This window comes from Salmo salar, unplaced genomic scaffold (assembly GCF_905237065.1).
Source record: "Salmo salar unplaced genomic scaffold, Ssal_v3.1, whole genome shotgun sequence".
NCBI lineage: Eukaryota > Metazoa > Chordata > Actinopteri > Salmoniformes > Salmonidae > Salmo > Salmo salar.
Window position 1 is genome coordinate 223,936 of NW_025548909.1, and position 8,384 is coordinate 232,319.

General features: G+C 41.6%; 1 long non-coding RNA gene across 1 annotated transcript; it reads right to left on the reverse strand.

Moving 5' to 3' along the window:
* Positions 1–1,920: 1,920 nt before the first annotated feature.
* On the reverse strand, positions 1,921–2,333 carry LOC123733427 (uncharacterized). The gene is made up of 2 exons (XR_006763779.1): positions 2,238–2,333; positions 1,921–2,122 (listed from the first exon to the last, which is right to left on the reverse strand). It is a non-coding gene; the product is annotated as an uncharacterized lncRNA (long non-coding RNA).
* Between the last annotated feature and the right edge of the window lie 6,051 nt (positions 2,334–8,384).

The following is an 8,384-nucleotide window of genomic DNA, read 5'->3' on the forward strand; positions in this document are numbered from 1 at the left end:
AAGTAAAAAACAAGCCATGAGGTGGAAGGAATTGTCGGTAGAAGTCCAAGACAGGATTGTGTCGAGGCACAGATCTGGGGAAGGGTACAGAGCACCATAGGAAACCTGGCACCATCCCTACGGCGATGCACGGTGGTAGCAGCATCATGCTGTGGGGATGTTTTTCAGCGGCAGGGACTGGGAGACTAGTCAGGATCTGCTCTTCAGCTTCTATATCTATATATTATACTGTATAGTATCTCCCAAGAGGATGGGTTTTTATACAGCTCTGGTGCTGGTTTGTATCACTGTGAGGGTAGGCACAATAATACACAGCTGTGTCTTCAGTCTGGAAGTTGTTCCCTTCAAAAAAGCACGGTGTTACTGCTAGAGTCTACTGAGAGGCTGAACTTGTTCTTCAATTATTTATTGTATTCTGTATCTCCAGTGTATACATTTCCAATCGACTCCAGTGCTTTCCATGCAGGTTGTTGGATCCAAGCTGTCCAAGTGTTATTAACAGAATAAGAGATCTGACTGGAGATGGTCAGTGGTTGACCTGGCTGGACAGTCATAGAGACTGGCTGAGTGAGTTCAGAACTCTATACACCTGTTGAAAGGAAATAATGAACAACTTCAAATACACAAAATAGCAACACGTTAGTTTAACTATATAAATTCTAGTAACCAGTTATGTTGAATTGGCAGAAATATAAGCAATTATAATGTATCTTTAAGTTTGTTGTATTTTTGTCTGAACTGATGGTAGCTGTTCCTCTCTACTCTCCAGGACTCCGAGGGACACACATAGACTCTTTATTTATTTTACCTTTATTTAGCTAGGCAAGTCAGTTAAGAACAAATTCTTATTTTCAATGACGGCCTAGGAACAGCGGGTTAACTGCCTTGTCAGCTCAGGGATTCGATATTGCAACCTATTGGTTACTATTTCAACGCTCTAACCACTAGGCTACCCTGCCGCCCCTTATACAAGGGAGAAGTGGAGAGGAAGAGAGGAGTGTGGTACAATCTGCATAGAGAGAAGAGGCAGACATGGGAGGAATGGGAATAGCAGTAAACCTTTCTTTCATAACTATATCAAAACTTTTCTTTGATAACTATGCCAGATTTGTATATTACATTCTATTGTACTAAGCTAGATTGTTACTAGTGAGTAAGTTTAATGTTTAGTTTTGATTTACATTTGATGGAGTTGTCATCTAATGTGAATACACAAAAAAAAATCTAAGTCATTGGATTTTGGTTAAAAGTTGAAAGAAAAGCAATCTAGAACCTAAAAGGGTTATTTGGTTGTCCCCATATGGACACAAATTCCATACATTCCTTTACATTGATGGCTTCTTGCAAATTCAATCAGTTTTCCACTTTATGTTAATGTCAACTGAAAGAAAACATAATATTGTTTTAAATGAAGTGAAGTGGAAACAACGTTGATTCAGACAGTTTGTGTCCAGTGGGATGACTCTTAATACTAGCAAAACCGATTGCCAATATTTTTGCATCACAAGACAGAAGTGATAGTGGTCTCCAGTTATTTAATTTCATTAGAATTTAGATATACATTTCCAGCATGGTCCTTTAATAGATGATATTGTATGTCAACAGTGATGAGTATGGTTTTCACACAGTGCGTGCTTGTGAAACCTTTTGCTCATAATGGAGGGACACAGAAGATACATCTGTTTACACATTTCCTATGTATACGTTCAGGAATATTCAATTGCAACTGAGAAGTAAACTGCTTCTCTCATCTTAAAGTCCCTTAACATCACCTACCCAAAGGGTGGGTTTTTGTACAGGTCTGGTCCTGGTTTGTATCAGTGTGGTAGTGAGCACAATAATACACAGCTGTGTCTTCAGTCTGCAGACCTGTCCTTTTAAAAACAATGTGTTGCTGGAAGTGTTCTGGTGATGCTGAACTTGTTTTTCAGTGAATCTTTATAAGCTGTGCTTCCACCACTATTAATATATCCAATCCACTCCAATGTTTTCCCTGCAGGCTGTCGAATCCAGAATGTAGCAACACTAGTAACAGAATATGAGACCTTACAGGAGATGGTCAGTAGTTGACCTGACTGGACAGTCATAAAGGCTGGCTGAGTGAGTTCTTCACACTGAACACCTGTGGAAAAAAAGCATTTAAAATGATACTCAATACAAATAAAATCATATTAAAATTGGAATAAAAATGAAAGGCATCGCTGATTGTGTCTTTCCCCTTAAATCCAGAGACTCACAGGATACAGCTGCCAGCAGCAGCAGCAGCAGCGATCCAGGGAACATGGTTTGTGTTGAAGCTGAAGTGGTGGGAGCTGCTCTTCTCAACTCTCCGGCACTCAAAGGGGGATGTAATAGGATAGACAGACAGACACTGTTTAAGTAGGAATCCAGTAGGTCCATAAGGTGGGATTCCATTGACGTAGTAAGATGGAAGGGGGAGGAGGTATACCGTAGAGGTGGACATAGTGAAGCACTGATCCATGTCTTGATGAAGAGGGTCAACAATTAAGGATTTGTATTTTATTGAAACAAGTTTGTTAGACAGTGAGGGGAATACTCTAAAATATTAACGTTTACTCAAATGTATTGTACTATTTTAGAGTTTGGAACTAGCCAATACTTTGTTATCTTATCAAAGATAATCATCTAGTATAAATTAAATTCATCATTACATGAGGGGGTTTTGACTTTATTTTAATACAGTAAGAATGTTAATGTCACCCTCCTGATTGATACATGTAACTCCAACTGTTTAAGGGGTGAGTGGGTTTTTGTACAGGTCTGTATCACTGTGAGACTTGGGCACAATAGGTTCTGCCCTGTTAAAGTCACTGTATTGCTGGAGGAGTCTACTGTGAATCCTTGTAAACTGTTTTTCCAATATGTGTGCTTCCAATCCACTCCAGTGCTTTCCCTGCAGGCTGTCAAGTCCAAGCTTTGTAATAGATTCCTACATGTTATGAGTGTTATATCTAGCCTAGCTGTAGAAGAACGCACATCTGCACAGTTTCACATTGTACATCACTCTGTCGTTTAATGACATGTGCCACTCATTCTGACAACCCATTCATCCGTAAAGCAGCACACTGTCGTAAACCATAACAACGTACAGTATGACGTACAGCACGTCGTACCATACATAACATTTCCCCCCCTTTCCAAAACCAGGGACTGGTACCATATATAAAATGTCCATAGGGCAAGAACCTAGAGTGATACCTGTAAGAAATAAACATTAACCCTAAAACGGAAGTACTCTCCAAACTAGCCAGTTCAGTCCATTAACCTGTTGGGGCTAGGGGCAGTATTGACACGGCCGGATAAAAAAACGTAACCGATTTAATCTGGTTACTACTCCTGCACAGAAACGTAGAATATGCATATAAGTATTAGCTTTGGATAGAAAACACTCCAAAGTTTCTAAAACTGTTTGAATGGTGTCTGTGAGTATAACAGAACTCATTTGGCAGGCCAAAACCTGAGAAGATTCCATGCAGGAAGTGCCCTGTCTGACAATTTCTTGCCCTTCTTGATTATCTCTATCCATTACAGAGGATCTCTGCTGTTACGTGACACTTCCTACGGCTCCCATGGGCTCTCAGAAGGCGGCAAAAAGCTGAATCGTGGCTTTGCAGGCTCTGGCTGAAAAAAAGTAGCGCGTTTGGGTAGTGGCTGGTTACAGTACTGTGAGACTCAGGCGTGTGCCCGAGTCGACCTCATGCTTTGTTTTCTTTCGTCTGTTTACCTAAACGCAGATTCCCGGTCGGAATATTATCGCTTTTTACGAGAAAAATGGCATAAAAATTGATTTTAAACAGCGGTTGACATGCTTCAAGTACAGTAATGGAATATTTAGAATTTTTTTGTCACGAAATGCGCCATGCTCGCACCCTTATTTACCCTTTCGGATAGTGTCTTGAACGCACAAACAAAACGCGCTATTTGGATATAACAATGGATTATTTTGGACCAAACCAACATTTGTTATTGAAGTAGCAGTCCTGGGAGTGCATTCTGACGAAGAACACCAAAGGTAATCAAACTTTTGTAATAGTAAATCGGAGTTTGTTCAGGGCTAAACTTGGTGGGTGTCTAAATAGCTCGCCGTGATGGCTGGGCTATGTACTCAGAATATTGCAAAATGTGCTTTCACCGAAAAAGCTATTTTAACCTGTTATGGCTAGGGGGCAGTATTTTCACGGCTGGATAAAAACGTACCCAATTTAATCTGGTTACTACTCCTGCCCAGTAACTAGAATATGCATATAATTATTGGCTTTGGATAGAAAATACCCCAAAGTTTCTAAAACTGTTTGAATGGTGTCTGTGAGTATAACAGAACTCATATGGCAGGCAAAAACCTGAGAAGATTTCATGCAGGAAGTGGCCTGTCTGACAAGGTGTCGTTCTTCTTGTCTCTGTTTATTGAAGAGTGAGGATCTTAGCTGTCCCGTGACACTTCCTACGGCTGCCATAGGCTCTCAGAAGGCGGCAAAACGCTGAATCGTGGCTTTGCAGGCTCTGGCTGAAACAAAGTAGCGCTTGGGTAGTGGCTGGTTACAGTACTGTGAGACTCAGGCTCGTGCCCGCGTCGACCGAAAGCTTTGTTTTCTTTCCTCTGTTTAGCTAAATGGACATTCCCGGTCTGAAATATTATCGCTTTTTACGAGAAAAATGGCATAAAAATGGATTTTAAACAGCGGTTGACATGCTTCGAAGTACGGTAATGGAATATTTAGATTTTTTTTGTCACGAATTGCGCCCATGCGAGCTGACCCTTCTTTACCATTCGGATAGTGTCTGGGACGCATCGAACAAAACGCCGCTTATTCGGATATAACGATGGATTATTTTGGACCAAACCAACATTTGTTATTGAAGTAGCAGTCCTGGGAGTGCATTCTGACGAAGACAACAAAAGGTAATCAAACTTTTATAATAGTAAATCTGATATTGGTGAGTGCTAAACTTGCTGGGTGTCTAAATAGCTAGCCCGTGATGTCTGGGCTATGTACTTAGAATATTGCAAAATGTGCTCACCAAAAAGCTATTTTAAAATCGGACAAATCGAGTGCATAGAGGAGTTCTGTATCTATAATTCTTAAAATAATTGTTATGCTTTTTGTGAACATTTATCGTGAGTAATTTAGTAAATTGATAGCAAATTCCCCGGAAGTTTGCGGGGGTATGCTAGTTCTGAACGTCACATGCTAATGTAAAAAGCTGTTTTTTGATATAAATATGAACTTGATTGAACAAAACATGCATGTATTGTATAACATAATGTCCTAGGGTTGTCATCTGATGAAGATCATCAAAGGTTAGTGCTGCATTTAGCTGTCTTCTGGGTTTTTGTGACATTATATGCTAGCTTGAAAAATGGGTGTCTGATTATTTCTGGCTTGGTACTCTGCTGACATAATCTAATGTTTTGCTTTCGCTGTAAAGCCTTTTGAAATCGGACAGTGTGGTTAGATAAAGGAGAGTCTTGTCTTTAAAAATGCTGTGAAATAGTCATATGTTTGAAAAATTGAAGTTTTTGTATTTTTGAGGAATTTGTAATTCGCGCCACGCCTATCACTGGATATTGAGCAGGTGTTCGCTAGCGGAACGTCTAGATGTAAGAGGCTAAAATCGGACACCTCGATTGCACAAAGGAGTTCTGTATCTATAATTTTAAAATAATTGTAAAGGCTGTGAGGCAGCCCAGTCCATCAAACAGAGTTGGCCAGTTCTGTTGCCATGTGCAGGTAACGGTGGATAGCTGACCCACTGTGATCTCTCAGTGTGAATCCCAAGCCTGTGAAGAGGTCGAGGCCCAAGAGGTTGGCACCCCGCTTGCAACATGAAATGTGAATGATGGCAGATGCTTGGTGCCGTAGTGTACTGGGACCTGGAGGGTGCCTACAATGTCTATCTTGGATCTACCGTACCCACACAGGGCAGTGGAGGGCTGTTGGAGTGGTAGGTGACTGAAAAACTTGGAATAAGTGGCAAGGTTGAGCAACGACACCGCAGCGCCAGTATCCAGCAGCAAAGGCAAACCCACCTCACCCAGCTGCACAGTGCATGTCCTGAATGACACATGGTTGGTGGAGACAGTTCGGATTTCCGTTGCGTTCATGTTGAGAGTGAGATGAAACTAAGGGCCTGTGCTGGGTGGAGCTAGTAGCTGGGGCAGTACAACACACTTTCGCAAAGTGATTGTATTTTTGAACAGTTCTTGCATATTTTCCCACGGGCTGGGCAGTTTGAAGCCCTTGAATTGTGAGAGCTAGCCCCACAGTTGCCACAGCTACTCCTGTTTGTTTGTCCGTGTGCCTGCTGCACGGGCATGCGGTGTCTGTGTCCATGCAGCTATCGACGTGGGAGGCCGTGCGCAGCGCGTGATCGTGTAGTGCGCCTGCTCGGGCTGAAGCTGCGTGTGAGAATGGCTGGGGACCGAGTGTATGCTGCAGAGCTGTCTGTTAGCATAGTAGAGCATTCCAACGCCGCTTCAACCTGGAGTGCTATTTTAATAGTTCCATCTAATTGTAAATGATCCGATTCCAAAAGCAGTTTCTCCCTTGTCTTTTCACATAACGTCCCCTCTATCAACTGATCCCTGATGATCTCATCCGAAAAGTGTCCCGTAGTTACAAGAGCTAGCCAAATCCCTGAGATTAGCCACGTAGCTTTGAATGGACTCACCCGGCCGTTGGTGTCTCTTCCGTAGCCGGTAGCGTTGGAGGAGCACTCGCTCTTTCCCGGCGAAGTGGTTCCATAGGAGGCTGACTGCAGCAGTGAATGTTGGAGCCGATCCAAGCGCTCTGAAAATCCTCTGTCCTCTGAAGCGAGGCAGTGACGGAGCAGTGCTGTCCTCCGCTTGTCAGAGATTGTAGAAAAGTCCATAGCTTCGAGATAAGTGTTAAAGCTTTCAAGCCAGTTATTCCACGGGACTGGAGGTTCGCCAGGCACGGCAAGGAGTGGTGCTGGCGGTGGTAAACTCAATTCAGCCATCTTTGTCGCCAATGTTATATCTAGCCTAGCTGTAGAAGAACGCGGACATCTGCACCGTTTCACATTGTACATCACTCTGTCGTTTAATGACATGTGCCACTCATTCTGACAACCCATTAATCCGTAAAGCAGCACACTGTCGTAAACCATAACAACGTACAGTATGATGTACAGCATTTCGTACACACATAACAATGAGCCCTTGGAGGAGATGGTGAGTGAGAGGCTGGCTGAGTGAGTTCTTCACAGTGAAGACCTGTGGACAAAACATTCAAAATGCAACTCACTACAAATTAAATATTATAAACGTTATAACAAAACCAAAGCCATCGCTAATTGTTCTGTCTTTCCCCAAAGTCAGAGAGACTCACAGGATACAGCTGCCAGCAGCAGCAGCAGCAGAGATGAAGGCAACATTTTTGTTGGTTACTCCATGATTGAATATATGTGTTATTTCATAGTTTTGATGTCGTCACTATTATTCTACAATGTAGAAATTGTAAAAATAAAGAAAAACCCTGTAATGAGTAGGTGTGTCAAATTCTTTGACTGGTACTGTATACATATTTTTTATATCATAATGCCTTGTATCTTTTTGATAGTACAGAGCTTAGATCTTCTTGTTCGGTACTGGCCACCTTTATCATATGAATGACTAACATGTTAAAGTAATGGATCATGATTGAGTTCATTGAATGTTTGATAGACATCAATTAGAATACCATCAAGTCATATCAGGAGAATAATTGGTAAACAACTCAGATATACATTTCCAGCACCACCAGTGATGGGCTTGTGTTCGCTTACAAATTTGATGAGAATCATCTCTGTTCTATTTAATTGAATGAATCCTATTATACAATGAATCCCTGGATGAGTTTTTGTACAGCTCTTGCCATGGTTTGTATCATCTGTGTCTCACAGACACAGTAATACTCAGCTGTGTCTTCAGTCTGTAAGTTGTTCCCTTGTAGAAACACTGTACTGCTGAAGCTGTCATAACTAGAGCTGATCTTGCTGTTCAGTGAATCTACAGTGTAAGTACTACTAGTGCAAGTATAACCAACATGCTTCAAAACTTTGCCTTCAGCTTGTTGTATACAGGAGGACAGTAAGAATATATAGAAAACCCAGAGAATTTGCAAGAGTTGCTGAAAGACTCTCCTGTCACGTTCTGACCAGTAAAGTGGTTATTTGTTATTAAAGTTTGGTCAGGACGTGGCAGGGGGTATATGTTTTATATGGTTCGGGTGTGTGTGTATGTAGAGGGGTGTTTGATTTATGTATTCCGGGGTTTTGGTCATGTTCTATGTTAGTGTATTTTCTATGTTCTAGTCTAGTCTTAGTCTATGTTTAGTTTATTGATTTGGTTTTCAATTGGAGGC